The 14,719-nt window shown below is 41.3% G+C and overlaps 1 long non-coding RNA gene and 1 pseudogene across 1 annotated transcript; both read right to left on the reverse strand.

Moving 5' to 3' along the window:
* Nucleotides 1–4,226: 4,226 nt before the first annotated feature.
* On the reverse strand, nucleotides 4,227–4,459 carry LOC140583229 (U2 spliceosomal RNA; annotated as a pseudogene).
* An 8,615-nt stretch (nucleotides 4,460–13,074) lies between these two features.
* On the reverse strand, nucleotides 13,075–14,251 carry LOC140583031 (uncharacterized). The gene is made up of 2 exons (XR_011985818.1): nucleotides 13,281–14,251; nucleotides 13,075–13,208 (listed from the first exon to the last, which is right to left on the reverse strand). It is a non-coding gene; the product is annotated as an uncharacterized lncRNA (long non-coding RNA).
* Nucleotides 14,252–14,719: the final 468 nt, after the last annotated feature.

The following is a 14,719-nucleotide window of genomic DNA, read 5'->3' on the forward strand; positions in this document are numbered from 1 at the left end:
ATCCAAACATCCCACGGACCCCAGCTATCCACTGTAGGGAAACTGAATAAGAAGCCTTTACCTTGGGCAGAAAATGCTTTGTTTGTGTAGTACGTCTTAGTGACAGAGTAGCAATTTCAGAGGCCATTAAGTTGAAAAATATGCAGTGAAATATCTAATGATATCTGAACATTCAAACACAGCATACAATTCAGTTTGCAAATTTAAACAATTCTATTTAAAAGAACAGTTTAATTTCAGAGCCGACGGCCGTGTGACCATGAAATGAAATGAAATGCCGACAACATTCCTGGAGCCTTCAATTTAGCATACACAGTGCCCTCTACAGGATTCTGTCGAAACCGCATCCCCTTCAGCCTCGTTCACAAAACGTGCGAGTTGTTTTCAGCATACGTTTTTCTTTATAAATCCCAAAATCCTCTTAGATACGTACCTATGAATGTTTGGCATCTTTTTCGGTCACATGAAGCCTTTATAAATGAATTCCCGATTAATGCCTCTACATGGCTAGTGGTGTAATTGTATCATTAGAAACACATGAAAACATCTTCATTGCGTTAAGGTATGTAACGGTATAGTCACATGACAAAAGATAACTTCGTGACTTAGCAAACTGCATGTTCTTCATCTCCTCTGTATGGACCATAGAGCTGTGTATCGGAGAGTCTGGCAACACGTCACGTTTCAAGATACAGGGATTGCAATTCAATATGTTGCTATATTTTGCAATTTTTAAATCTGATGTTAGGAAAACTTGTCATAGTATAAAAAGCACACCACGTACAAATGGAAGAAATCTGAGTAAAAATGTTAACTTTTTTAAGGCAACCATAATAGGGGGCTCGATTTGCATTTATCACAGTCCCTGTAACAATCTAACGTCATATATATAGCACCACAACTATTTCAGAATCAGCCAACGGTGGTAACGTTACTAGTCTGCAGCGTACGATGTGCAGGTTACCAAAAATGACTAGTTATCAAATACTGCATATAAAAGTAATTATAATGAGGGTGGGACTGGACCGTGTGTCCGTGAGGAGTTTCGACGTGTGGTGCACGGGTGCGGCGAAACGTGCTGCATCGATCAGCGCATGCTCCTCCAGCCTGACCTAACCTGTATATATAGCCTAATAAAGGAAAATAATAGTGGCCTAAATGTTGCATATTGATCGCTTTAACATCGGGGGAATATGGGCTCAAATGTTCGGTAGTGATGTTTCTGCAACACAGAGATGTTTGCCGATGGATTTTCAAGTACCGCGGAGACATAGTGCCAATGCATGTGTGCTCTCTGGGTAGTTATATTACTTTAGTGTTGCTGCTGTGACAGTGCCAGACAATACAACTGTCTAATTGTACCTATCAGCGTACCTATAATATCACCCATTCATTGCGCCAGGGTAAGGTCGGATGGCGTTACATCATAAACAGGAAATTAGGGGAACATGCTGCCTTTATCCATTAATATTTTCACGCAAGACAAAGGTAACGAGTCCATTGAAATTTCAGTACTTTGCATTTTTTAATTTGAAATGGTAATTAGTTACATTACTCCTTACAGACAAAAGTAGTGGAATTACAGTAACGCGTTACTACCAACATTGTTAGGTAGTGTGGGATTCAATAGAATTATAAAGAACATACAATGAATAGAGGAAAAGGAGAATATAGCTTAAAGCAGGGCATGATGAAAGGGGGGGGGGGTTGATTCTAGAAAATGCAGTTAACTGAAACGAGAACTGACTGGCACCGGCAGGGCAGGGGGACCTAATCGGAACAGATAGAGGAAGCGACAAAAAATGTCAGCGGCCCCTACTTATCATTTAGCCTTCCAGAAGGACAAGTACTAACCGACTAACTAGAGCAAATGTCAAACATGTGGTTGTCACGTAGACGGAAGGTACCGAGAGAGGGGGGAGATGCCCAAAGGGCTTTAAAAGGGAAACAGCTGATACATATGGCAGAGCCTCCTCTTGTACATGCCGAATGTATGTCAGATGGTCGCTCCCGGATTGCAATCTGTCAGAGAATAAACTGGTGACCTGCAACTTCTCCACGTGTCAGCTGTGAATCTCTTGACCCGGTGGAGACGGCGTACTCCAACACTCCCCAGCCACTCTGAAGCACTGTGCAGATCAACAGTCACCTGTCTTCACAGATATTTTCAACCAGTCACTGGATCTTTGTGTCTTAAATCATCCACAATAACACCTTTTCCAAAGAAACCCAGAGTCTCTTGCCTCAGTGACTACAGACTGGTGGCTCTCACATCGGTGGTAATGAAGGCTTTTGAGAGACTTGTGCTGTCATACCTTAAAACCATCACAGACGCATCTCTTGACCCCAGGCTACAGTCTGCCTACAGAACCAACAGACCTGTGGACAACGCAGTTAACACTGGACTCCATTTCTTGCTCCGACACTTGGAGTGCCCTGAGACATATGTTAGGATTCTGTTTGTGGACTTTAGCTTTGCATTTAATACTATTCTATCGGAGCTAATGCGGACTGAACTCTCACAACTGTCCGTGCCTGATCCAAAATAACATGTTATAACCACGATGGCCCAGTTTTACGCTACAATCATTGAGTCAGTGAACGAGACCAAGCCAGACTGCAACACATCATCCACTCAGCAGAGCGAATAATCGGCAGTAAGCTGCCTACCCTCCAGACACTGTACATCACCAGAACCAGGAAACAGGCGTACAAAATCTTTGAGGACCCATCTCACCCTGCTCACCACATCTTTCAAGCCTTACCCTCCAGGAGAAGACTCATGGCAATCAGAACCAAGACCACAAGACACGCCAAGAGCTTCTCCCCTCAGGCAGTCTCTCTCATTAACCAAACCAGTCTCTGAATGGACGTTCAATTAATCGTCAGCTGCAGTGAAATATCCACCAGCATAACCAGTGAACAACTGATAAACTTCCTCTATGATTATATTCTGCACTCTTGCACATCATGCACACATACTGCGAACTCTTTATATATTTTGCACTCTTGCACATATAGTTGACTTGGCTGCTACTTAATAACGACACTATTCAAGAGCCCTTTAAATTATTATACCATTTATATAGTTTATATTCATACTACAATGATTACTATGTACACACACATATATAAATATCATAATACCATCATTACTGCCATTAATAAACTTAATTATCATATTATTATCATATTACCCAATTGCCAGTCTATTGTCTATTACCTTTCTGCATATGTCTTTGCTAAATGATGTATGTTCTTTGTAATGTCATGTAAAAGCACCACCAAGGCAAATTCCTTGTATGGAAACATATATGGATTCCGATTCTACATCCTTCATCAGGACTAGAAAACTTCCATCCAGTGTTGCATTTCACTTTGACGCTGTCGCTTTTGAAACACTTTTCTGTGATCTAGCTCTTGTTTTGGTCGCCGACTATCATCCAACAAAAGGTTCATTTCAGCTCTCCTAATCTGACATAAACCACACTCACAAACACTTTCGGGCTACTGTGCCACCGGGAAGGGATGGACTCCGGTCGGGATGGGTTTCCAGCATTTCCTATCCTGGCTGTTCTCTTTAGGGACAAACACAAGAATGGAGTCTAGTGATCACACCGGAACCTGACTTACCTGAACGGAGATGTACGGAGCAGACTCTCATATGCGCAGGGATGCTCTGGAATGCAAGGTCTTTACGCCCCACCGCTAGAAGCTACGCCATCCGACGCCATTTCGTCAACTATTCCACTTTTGCCCTTTGTCTTTTCCAATCCGGAAAGGAGAAGAAACGTGTATTGGTCCTGAAGACCGAAGAGAGACCGGAGTCGACATGGGGCCGCCGCTTAGCGGGTTGCCGTTAGCCGGGCCTCCGTGACGCCCCCGCTCGGAGTAGAATGCCCAGGGACGTCGCAGCCACCGGCGTCCTCCCTGTCCTCCTGTCCTCTCAAAAAACAGCAATCGTTTAAACAAACATGAGGGAAAATTCAAAAGGCAAAGATGACGTCATGCCTTACCTCAGCACAGCTGCCCACCGCACAAGCGACAGCGTGTCACCTTACTTTAAAAAAAAAAGAAAAAAGAAAAACGGCGGGAAATGGGGGCCGCGCACGGACAGGGCCCCTCCCTCACACCACATGCGGCTAATTAGTTGGCCATCCAGAGGCACTCAGTCTATTAGTCACCCATTCAGTCAGTCAGTTCTGCCTTTCAACAACAGGGGGCAGTAGAGGTGCACCGTTCCCGGAAGCACTGCAATACCGGGTCGATGCCTGGAGCAGACGGGGCAAGCCCCACTTCCGGCTCCCTGTTCCAAAAATCCGTTTAATATGTGGTGCCCTCCATGGGGGACGTATCAAAATAACCTTTTCATACCAAAACAAAATGTAAATCAGCTCAAATACATGAATAATAAATATTATGCTTGTACTACTAACATTTACACATAATCACAATCTATAAGGCTGAAACATTCCCACACTATGCAAATCATGCCAACACAGTACAATCAGACTTTCAAAGATAATATTAAACAAATAGAACTACCTGCAGAACTATTACCCATAAAACAGGAAAAGGGCAATAAGACCAGCAAATACAATTATACACCATTTAAACCTAATTACAATTATATGGTCAATAAAACAATTAAAATGTCACCTTATATGCATGCTATTAAAAAGTTAAGACCTTTAACCCTCTGGAGTCGACGGCATCGTCGGCAATGCCGTGTATCTTTCTCGTGTATTTCAGTTCATAACTCGCTGAAATCTTATTATAGAAACATGAAAAAAATGCTGACTAAATCCGTAATCTGTCTTCTTTTCAAAACGTCCATTGTTGGAAGTATTAAACTTTTAAAAATTAGGTTAAATCGGCAAAAAATTAAACCATGTCACCTTACTTTGTTTTACCTGCTTCGGGGGCGTGTAGTACCGCTGTCACCCGAAGATCGCTATTCACATTCTAAATAGCCGCATTAGCGTGTATTCAGATCGCATTCGCATGGTAATTTGATTAACAGCGCAACGGTGAAACGCGATCCAGATACATCTCCATCAGCACCATAAAAGGGGGGTAGGGACGTGGCCAAGTGACAATGGCTCATTCATACACATGAAAGTTGCTAAATATTCAATGAAAGGAGCCAGAAATAGTTACATGAGTTAGGTTTTTCTTATTCATTTATCCAAATGAATATTGCAACTACACCATTTAGTCATCTTCATGTAGCCAAGACTTTGGTGATCAGATATCTGGGATCAAGACAAACTGCCAGCATTGCTTACTATGTACTTTTATAATGTTTCTGCAAGTGTTCCAAACTGCATTTTGCAATGTCTATACTTTGAATGTCAAATTACAAACTTCACATAAATCTGACATATTTACAAAGTACACTAAGATTAAGATGAGTTTGTTGCCAAACCAAATATATAAGAAATAATTTATTTGCCAGGAATTAAGTTTATGATATTGAATGAAATGTGTGAGCTTGCCCCAGTTAGTGAAAGTGTGTCCCCTACCCCTAGACTCCAGAGGGTTAAAAAAGAACACATCCGCAGACTTCCAAGCTCTGCACAAGGGTTGGGCTAAAACAGCATTTACACCTTCCCAAAACACATAAAATCAGTAAGCTTGGGAATAAAATAGGTTAATCGCACAATAAACAGCACAACAGATCAAATAAAATGCTAATAAATGTTAATAATGTTAATATTGATGAATAAGTGCTACAGTGATCAACCAAAACAGTGCTCAATAAAATCTTTACGTGCCATTAAATAAAATCCATACCAAATAAAACACACACATAGAAAAACAAAGCACCTCTGGGGTCAGGGGTTTGAGTTGAAAGCAGCTTGCCTCTGGGGTTGGAACATTTGGGTGGATGTGAGCTTACATGAGGGGCCTGCATTTTTGGGTGGACAGCAGCTTGCCTCTGAGATCGTCTGCCGCCGCCCCCCAACTTTCATAGCCAGGACCCCCTCCCTTCCCTAAGGTAGAATAATTCAGACATCCCAACCTGCAAAAACTCAATTCAGGGAGGTGCCCCCAACCGCCCGACATGGAGTGAGATGTAACTTCAACAAACTTGATTTCACAGTTTAATTTCTTCATTAATTTCCTCTAGTCAGCGCACTAAATTACGAAGGTCAATATTATGTATTATTTTGACAATAATATAAGTAGATTATTTTACCATTTATGCAAATTCCTTAATTATATTCCATTGCTACTTTACAAAAGTCTTCAAGGAGTCTTTCATGACAGCATTGGCAACTAACCAAGTGTCTAACTAGTGTAGACCTGAATAATACAGCACATGAAATGACACTTGTTAAACTCAACTCAACATGCATTTTACAGTCGTTTAAACCGTCATGAGCAATGCTGAAATCACTGTTGCTAACAGTACAGCACGCAACACTGTCATTATTTTCATCCTTATTAAACAAGGATACACTTTTGTGTAGTCTGAAGTGAAATACGTTTTATATTTCCGTTTTTTGGGGCACTCTCCCTCTGTCATGATGCTCCACTGAACCGATAACTTCGGTCCTCGAGAAGTTAAATAAAAGCCCGCCCGCATTGAAATCTGATTGGCTTATTTTGCTAAGTAAACCAATCAGGATGCTGTCTGTCTAGCACGGGCTACAGGCACACACGCAGGGATCCACACATATGCACGTTCTCTCTTTCTCTCTCTCACGTTCATTCCGTCGTACGCGCGCGTCTCAAGTGCGCGATGCACACGCTACTGTCTGGTATGCATGCTCTTGTTTACTTGCTCTTCTTTCCGGGATATTTTATTCAATTTGCGGGTATCAGGGAGTCGCGGTCAATATGTGGGAGACTCCCGGAACTTCCGGGAGACTCGGGATGTCTGGATAACTGCTTATTTGTACTATAATGATAGCTGTTAATTTTCAGGGAGCTGTGATGATATTCGAAATTGTGCAGGGTTATATAAGTACTGTGAAGCTGTCGTTATCCAGTTAAATGTTTAAAAATATTTATTATTTTATCATATTCTATTTATACTTTCAGCTTATTCACAGGTCTCTCCTGCATTCATCTTACCGTCCGTCCATGCCTACTTTAACGTAAAATCAGACAGATTGCTTAACTTGCAGCTGTCCAATTACGCGTACATATTTTATTGCTGCAGATAATTAAGGTAGGTAATACAACGCTGAAGGTTAGATGTATAGTACGATTACATATGTACAACATGTGGTAATTTCAGTCAGACAAACGTTTAAAATGGAAAACCAGCTTTCCGTTTCCATAGCACGTCTTAGTCGAAGTACTACACTGCCATCTATTGGAAAAGTCAGGTTACTGAATCGTGAAATGTGTCTGTACTAAAATGGATAATATCTTCAGTCATGTTTTCTTTCAGGACCACTATAAGAGGATTATCAGTATGAAGGTTTATCAATAAAAACAATTTATTAAACTAAATATTACAGGGCTCTCCCTGAAAATACGACGCTCTTAGCTTCCAAAGGCAAGGACACTGTTACCGACAAAGATAACATTAGAATAGTTGTTGTTTCTTTCCTTTTAATTCCTTTGTGCAGAACTCACAAATTACAGACTTTGTACTAATGTCACCTTTTCTACATCTCTGCAGGAGCATTTGGTATCTGCGTATTGTATATGTGGTCAAACTGTAACAAAATAGACAACTTAAATTTCACTTAGAAAGCTGTATCATGTTATAAATTCGGGAAATCACACACCTTCTATATTAACTCTTAAACATTAGGCTTTAGCTTCAATATCTCGAACACACTATCAGACATCTTTAGAACACTTTCGCCTTTTCAATAGAAACCAAATAAGCCTATAAACATAGTTAAATAACAACTGCATCACATTTGGCGAGAAGACGTTAATTATCCACCGCGATCTCAATCAACCTTAACATAAACCACAAGCGAATTGTAACTACAATAAAATATGCTCACCACGCTGGGCTCAGGAAAGAATCAAAAAATGTAAATTTGTTATTATTAGATAGTTTAAAGCAGAGATCACTAACAGGCGGACCGCGGTCCGGGTCCGGACCCAGAAGCTGTCCCATACGGACCCAGACCGATAGCCAAAACAGAAAGTTATTATTTTGAACCTGATGGGGTGCTTCTATTTTAACCGACGCAGCTTTTGTAGTCTTTTCGGTAGTGAGTTGGTACTAGAACCGCCGTTTCCCACGCCAATGAAAGTCAAACGCCTTTGATCGCCAAGCAAGACGTAGTTCTGCGTATGCAGCCCTTTGTTTGCGCTAATATGCCATTAGTGTTAATAGCAGCAGCAAAGCTAACACCGGGGAAACAGGAGTCGAATGAACACAAGGTGTAATTAGGAAACCACGGTCAGGTACATACAACCACTACATAACGTTAATGACCACACTCCTAAAGGCACACAGACACGGACTTAAATACACAGAACTAATGAAACACAACTAGAAACAGCTGATGACACGTGGATTCCACATGAGGCAGCGAGGGGGGCGTGGCACACAGGAGGATAGGCACGAGCAGGGCATGAAAATAAATCTAAACCTATTTTTTTTAAGGCTACTTAAATATATATCACACTAAATAGTTAGACATTATGATCTTCTGGACCTTCGCTTCAAGAAATTTTCTCTAACTGGACCGCTTTAAATTTTAGTTGAATACCCCTGGTTTAAAGTCTTATCAGCTACATGAATTGCGTGCTGTAAATCGTCTCTCTTCTACGGTGGCCCAGAGAGCTCAACGCGCTGCAACTTCAGAAAACACATGCAAACATAAAAAAAACCCACAACAAATTAAGAAAACGTCTCCATCAGTTGGACAACACACAGACGGTTTTAAGGTACAGTATGACAGCACAAGTCTCTCAAAAGCCTTCATTACCACCGATGTGAGAGCCACCAGTCTGTAGTCACTGAGGCAAGAGACTCTGGGTTTCTTTGGAATAGGTGTTATTGTGGATGATTTAAGACACAAAGATCCAGTGACTGGTTGAAAATATCTGTGAAGACAGGTTACTGTTGATCTGCACAGTGCTTCAGAGTGGCTGGGGAGTGTTGGAGTACACCGTCTCCACTGGGTCAAGAGATTCACAGCTGACACGTGGAGTAGTTGCAGGTCACCAGTTTATTCTCTGACAGATTGCAATCCGGGAGCGACCATCTGACATACATTCGGCATGTACAAGAGGAGGCTCTGCCATATGTATCAGCTGTTTCCCTTTTAAAGCCCTTTGGGCATCTCCCCCCTCTCTCGGTACCTTCCGTCTACGTGGCAACCACATGTTTGACATTTGCTCTAGTTAGTCGGTTAGTACTTGTCCTTCTGGAAGGCTAAATGATAAGTAGGGGCCGCTGACGTTTTCTGTCGCTTCCTCTATCTGTTCCGATTAGGTCCCCCTGCCCTGCCGGTGCCAGTCAGTTCTCGTTTCAGTTAACTGCATTTTCTAGAATCAACCCCCCCCCCCCCTTTCATCATGCCCTGCTTTAAGCTATATTCTCCTTTTCCTCTATTCATTGTGTGTTCTTTATAAATCTATTGAATCCCACACTACCTAGCAATGTTGGTAGTAACGCGTTACTGTAATTACACTACTTTTGTCTGCAAGGAGTAATGTAACTAATTACCATTTCAAATTAAAAAACGCAAGGTACTGAAATTTCAACGGACTCGTTACCTTTGTCTTGCGTGAAAATATTAATGGATAAAGGCAGCATGTTCCCCTAATTTCCTGTTTATGATGTAACGCCATCCGACCTTACCCTGGCGCAATGAATGGGTGATTTTATAGGTACGCTGATAGGTACAATTAGACAGTTGTATTGTCTGGCACTGTCACAGCAGCAACACTAAAGTAATATAACTACCATGCAATTTGCTAAGTCACGAAGTTATCTTTTGTCATGTGACTATACCGTTACATACCTTAACGCAATTAAGATGTTTTCATGTGTTTCTAATGATACAATTACACCACTAGCCATGTAGAGGCATTAATCGGGAATTCATTTCTAAAGGCTTAATGTGACCGAAAAAGATGCCAAACATTCATAGGTACGTATCTAAGAGGATTTTGGGATTTATAAAGAAAAACGTATGCTGAAAACAACTCGCACGTTTTGTGAACGAGGCTGAAGGGGATGCGGTTTCGACAGAATCCTGTAGAGGGCACTGTGTATGCTAAATTGAAGGCTCCAGGAATGTTGTCGGCATTTCATTTCATTTCATGGTCACACGGCCGTCGGCTCTGAAATTAAACTGTTCTTTTAAATAGAATTGTTTAAATTTGCAAACTGAATTGTATGCTGTGTTTGAATGTTCAGATATCATTAGATATTTCACTGCATATTTTTCAACTTAATGGCCTCTGAAATTGCTACTCTGTCACTAAGACGTACTACACAAACAAAGCATTTTCTGCCCAAGGTAAAGGCTTCTTATTCAGTTTCCCTACAGTGGATAGCTGGGGTCCGTGGGATGTTTGGATGTTAGTGTCAGGGCATTCTGGTAGAATGTGACCATTGGCAACAATGGGCTGGACAGCTCTGTGCTCATCTTGTCTCATCTGGGACTCCCACCATCACTGCCACTGAGCATCTCCTCTACAAGCAAACACTGGGGTGCCACCAAGACCAGCAGGCTGCTGGTGGCTCTGGGATGCAACCACTACTGAGGCCAGATGAGGGAGCCACTAATGATGGCTTGAAGACATATCAGTGTCAGAATGACATGTTTCAGATAAATGTAGAACTACAGGATAAATTTACAGTTATACCGCCAGGTGTTTTCATAACAGCTCGCTTATAGTAACATTATCACTCGCATCCATTTCACTTGTTTGACGAGAGAGAACTGACAGACTTTTGTCTCTCATACGTTCCCTGTAATTATGCACTAAATAATGAATTGTCATGACCGTTATTTGATAATGTGTGTGGTTTTTATGTTGTTGTATGATAAAATCTTGTCGCCACGGTACAGATAGTAATTTTGTGTCACCAATTAGCTAGCATCGCTCACTTGGTAAGAGGCTGAAGCTAGGTTTGCCGCATAGCCTATGTGTCCATGGCTTGTAGTAAAATGGCACATGGGATAATGAATGGACATGATCGTTTTACATATTTGTGTGTATAGTTTTTTGTCATAACGTTAAAAAATCTTGTCAGTCCGTTTCTGACAAACTTGTGTTGATCAGTGACCTGAGCATCGCTCACATGGTAGACTATTATCTGTCTGAACAATTATAAATTGCACTGACCAGAAAAGCTTGAGTGTTGATAGCATCACAGGCAGAACCATAAATGATTTTTGGTAACATCTTTTTTTGTTTTAGTCATTTTTAAACACATTGACCATGCATTATGATGCATTCATGAAGCATTATAAACACGGCTATATTTCTAAAAGGGCATAACACATTGCCATGTTTATTATGCACTATGACTGCCTGATGAAGCTCTCATCTATAATGCACTATAGATACCTTTGTAATGCAGTAGAAAGCTGTATTATTCCGACCATCATAATGCATTATGAGGGTATCTATAGTGCATTCCAGATGAGAGCTTCATAAATCATTCATAATGCATAATACACATGGGTATAATGTGTTATGCCTTTTGATAAATAATTATAGCCATGTTTCTAATACTTTACAGATTCATTATTATTAGTTATGAATGTGTTTATAAATTGCTAAAGCAATGGCCTTAAGTAGTGTTACCTGATTTTTGTTTACAAACGTAACATTTTTTGCTGAGGGGCTCTCTAACCCCAAAATGGCCTTAGATGAATTTGCAGAGACAGAATTCTTCCAGAAGCAGCTGGAGGCTGCCAAGAAACGGGTGGAGAAGAAGATGGAGAAAAAGAGGAAAAGGCCAGACTCACGACAAGCAGGGCGCCTTTGCAGATTCTGCCGCATGAACCTGAAACAGGGACCAAACAGCTAGCCTGCACATCCACACCGGCTTCCCTGGAGTGGCAGGGAAATGCACTTACTGCCCATCTAAAGTGTACTCTGTATACCGAGGAGATGGACCGGAATGAGTTTCAGGCGTCTCCTTTGTTTAAGGCAGAGTGATAAAGATGGGTAAACTTAATAATTTTAATTTAGTCATTTTAATGTAATATTTGAATGCAGGCCTTAAATGATCCATATTATTTCAATAAGGCCTCCCTTTAGGGGTATAGTCCATGCTTTTACGTTTGTGTAAAACAAACCAAACAAAGGGCACGGCCGCATGACCCCGCGGCGCCGAACAAAGAAGCACTGTGGGACACACGCCGGCGTCCGAAACAGACTGAGGAAACGAGCACATCGCCTGCCCAGAGTCCCGCTCGCAAACGTCCAGTCTAAACTAGGTGACCTAAGAGCGAGGTTGGGGTTCCAGCGCGATGCAAGAAACTGCAATATATCACGTTTCACGGAAACGTGGCTGACCCCCCTGGTACTGGATCTAGTGGTGACTCCGTCGGACTCTTTTTCTCTCTTTTTCCTGTTTCATAACTGCTTGCTGTTGGTCATTTAGGGCTTGCTCTTTGTCCATGAAACTATGTCACCACTATGCTTGCAAATTTAAGGATCTAGGAAATTAGCTTATATAATATAATATTATAATATAAATATAATTTTATATATATAATAATAATAATAATATACAGCTGCAGACTCTTAATGCCACTCTCAGGCCCCTTCCGTTTGGTGGACGCATGTGCAGAAAACAAAGAAACATGTACTTTATCAGTTTCACAAGTTTTCAAAGTAGAGTTGGATGGCACCTTTAACCTTAAAGGCCTGTATTTGCGGCAGAATGGTCATGCAATTTGGGTTTAACACCAAAATCATGTCCCTGTGCTTGCATCATTTAATGAATTGCCCCTCTATGTTTTTTGCATTGCACTTGAGAACTGAAGAAACCTTTAATTCAATGGCAAGTCCACTACAATTCTCTACATGTGCATGAGTTTAACCAATCATTATTTAAGCTAATCAAATTTTGTTTCAAACTTCACAATGTTTTAAATAACCACACAGACACAAACCAAATGCAAAATAATCCACATTTATTTATATCTTAGTCTTATATTATTCTATGTTACCTTATGTTATACAATCTTATCTTAACCTTATCTTACTCCTATCTAATTCTGTTATCTTACGTTATACAATCTTATCTTAACCTTATCTTAACTTACACTATATTAGTCATCTTATTCTATGTTACCATATGTTATACAAAATCTTATCTTAACCTTATCTTAACTTACACTATATTAGTCTTATCTTATTCTATGTTACCTTATGTTATACAAAATCTTATCTTAACCTTATCTTAACTTACTCTATATTAGTCTTATCTTATTCTATGTTACCTTATGTTATACAAAATCTTATCTTAACCTATATTAGTCTGATCTTATTCTAATCTTATGTCATACAAACTTAGGATAAGTTAAGGTTAAACTATCTTAATCTTATCTTATCCTAAGTACTTGTGAGATCTCTCACCTAATTATTTACAGGTTCTATAAAAAACTATTTACATCACACAGATAGCCCATCTCCACAGCCAACTCCAGGACCCCGGGGATGGCACTCAGCTGGTCCAGCGCATCATTAGGAAATATCACCTCAGCTTCATCAACCCAATTGTCAACATACGTGTAGTGAGCCTCTAGGTTTTGGTCCCTCCCCTGCTTGCAGATGGAAATTGCATTTAAAAACTCACTCCAAAACTGAATACACCAATGGTAAGTTAAGCACTTGGCCTCATAGGTCATTTTAGGGTAGTTGCTAAGATAATAGTTATGCAACTTATTGAATCTTTCCATTTTTTCAAAAACAACAGAAGGGGACATAAATGGGGGTGTCGGACCCGTAACCAGCTGAGATGAGGGGTGCGCTGGAACCTGATACGGAGGGGTGGGATGAACCATGGCCGGAGTTGAAGATGGATGTGGGGCTGGGCTTACATGTGAGACTACGTGTGGTGACGGAGGAGGAGAGTCTGTAAAAAAAGATGGAGATGGAGAGGAGACAAAAGAGGATGGGATGGGTGACGGAACTAAGAATGAAGTGGAGGAGAAGGCCGGTGAGCAGGGCTCAGGCTCAGGCTCTGACATAGATGGAGTGCGACACAGGATGGTTGCAACCTCGTCGTCACTCTGGGTGAGATCCTCACACGGGATCTTCTCACCCACTTGGGTTGAGTCAAACGGGTTTCCCAATTTGCAGTTACTGAAGCGTACTAGATTCTGTAAATTTTTTGTAAATGGCCCCTTTTGTTTTTTACGCCAATTTCTACGTCCTGACCGGCCTCCCGCCGTATTTCTACGGTGTCCTGAGCCCTGCTGACCCCTGCTGGTTGCCACCGGGGAGGGAGTAGACGAAGTGGCGGCAGACACGGTGATGGAGCTGGGTGCCGGCGGCCCAGTGCGGCATTTCCTCCGATGGCCTCCACCACTGGTGCTGGTTCGTCCTTTGGGGTTAAAAAGACAGGGGACAGCACATTTAATTCAAGTGAATCCTTATGTCACTCTACAACAAAACTACATCACATACATCACAGATATCACACTTGGCAGTCAGTATTGCACATTGAGAAAAATTCTGCCATCTTATTGGATACAGGAAACGCAAGCTTGGGAGACTTATGCGCTGGTCTTGAATCGGGCCGCCTGCGTTTCAACAG

This window comes from Paramormyrops kingsleyae, chromosome 25 (assembly GCF_048594095.1).
Source record: "Paramormyrops kingsleyae isolate MSU_618 chromosome 25, PKINGS_0.4, whole genome shotgun sequence".
Taxonomy (NCBI): Eukaryota; Metazoa; Chordata; class Actinopteri; order Osteoglossiformes; family Mormyridae; genus Paramormyrops; species Paramormyrops kingsleyae.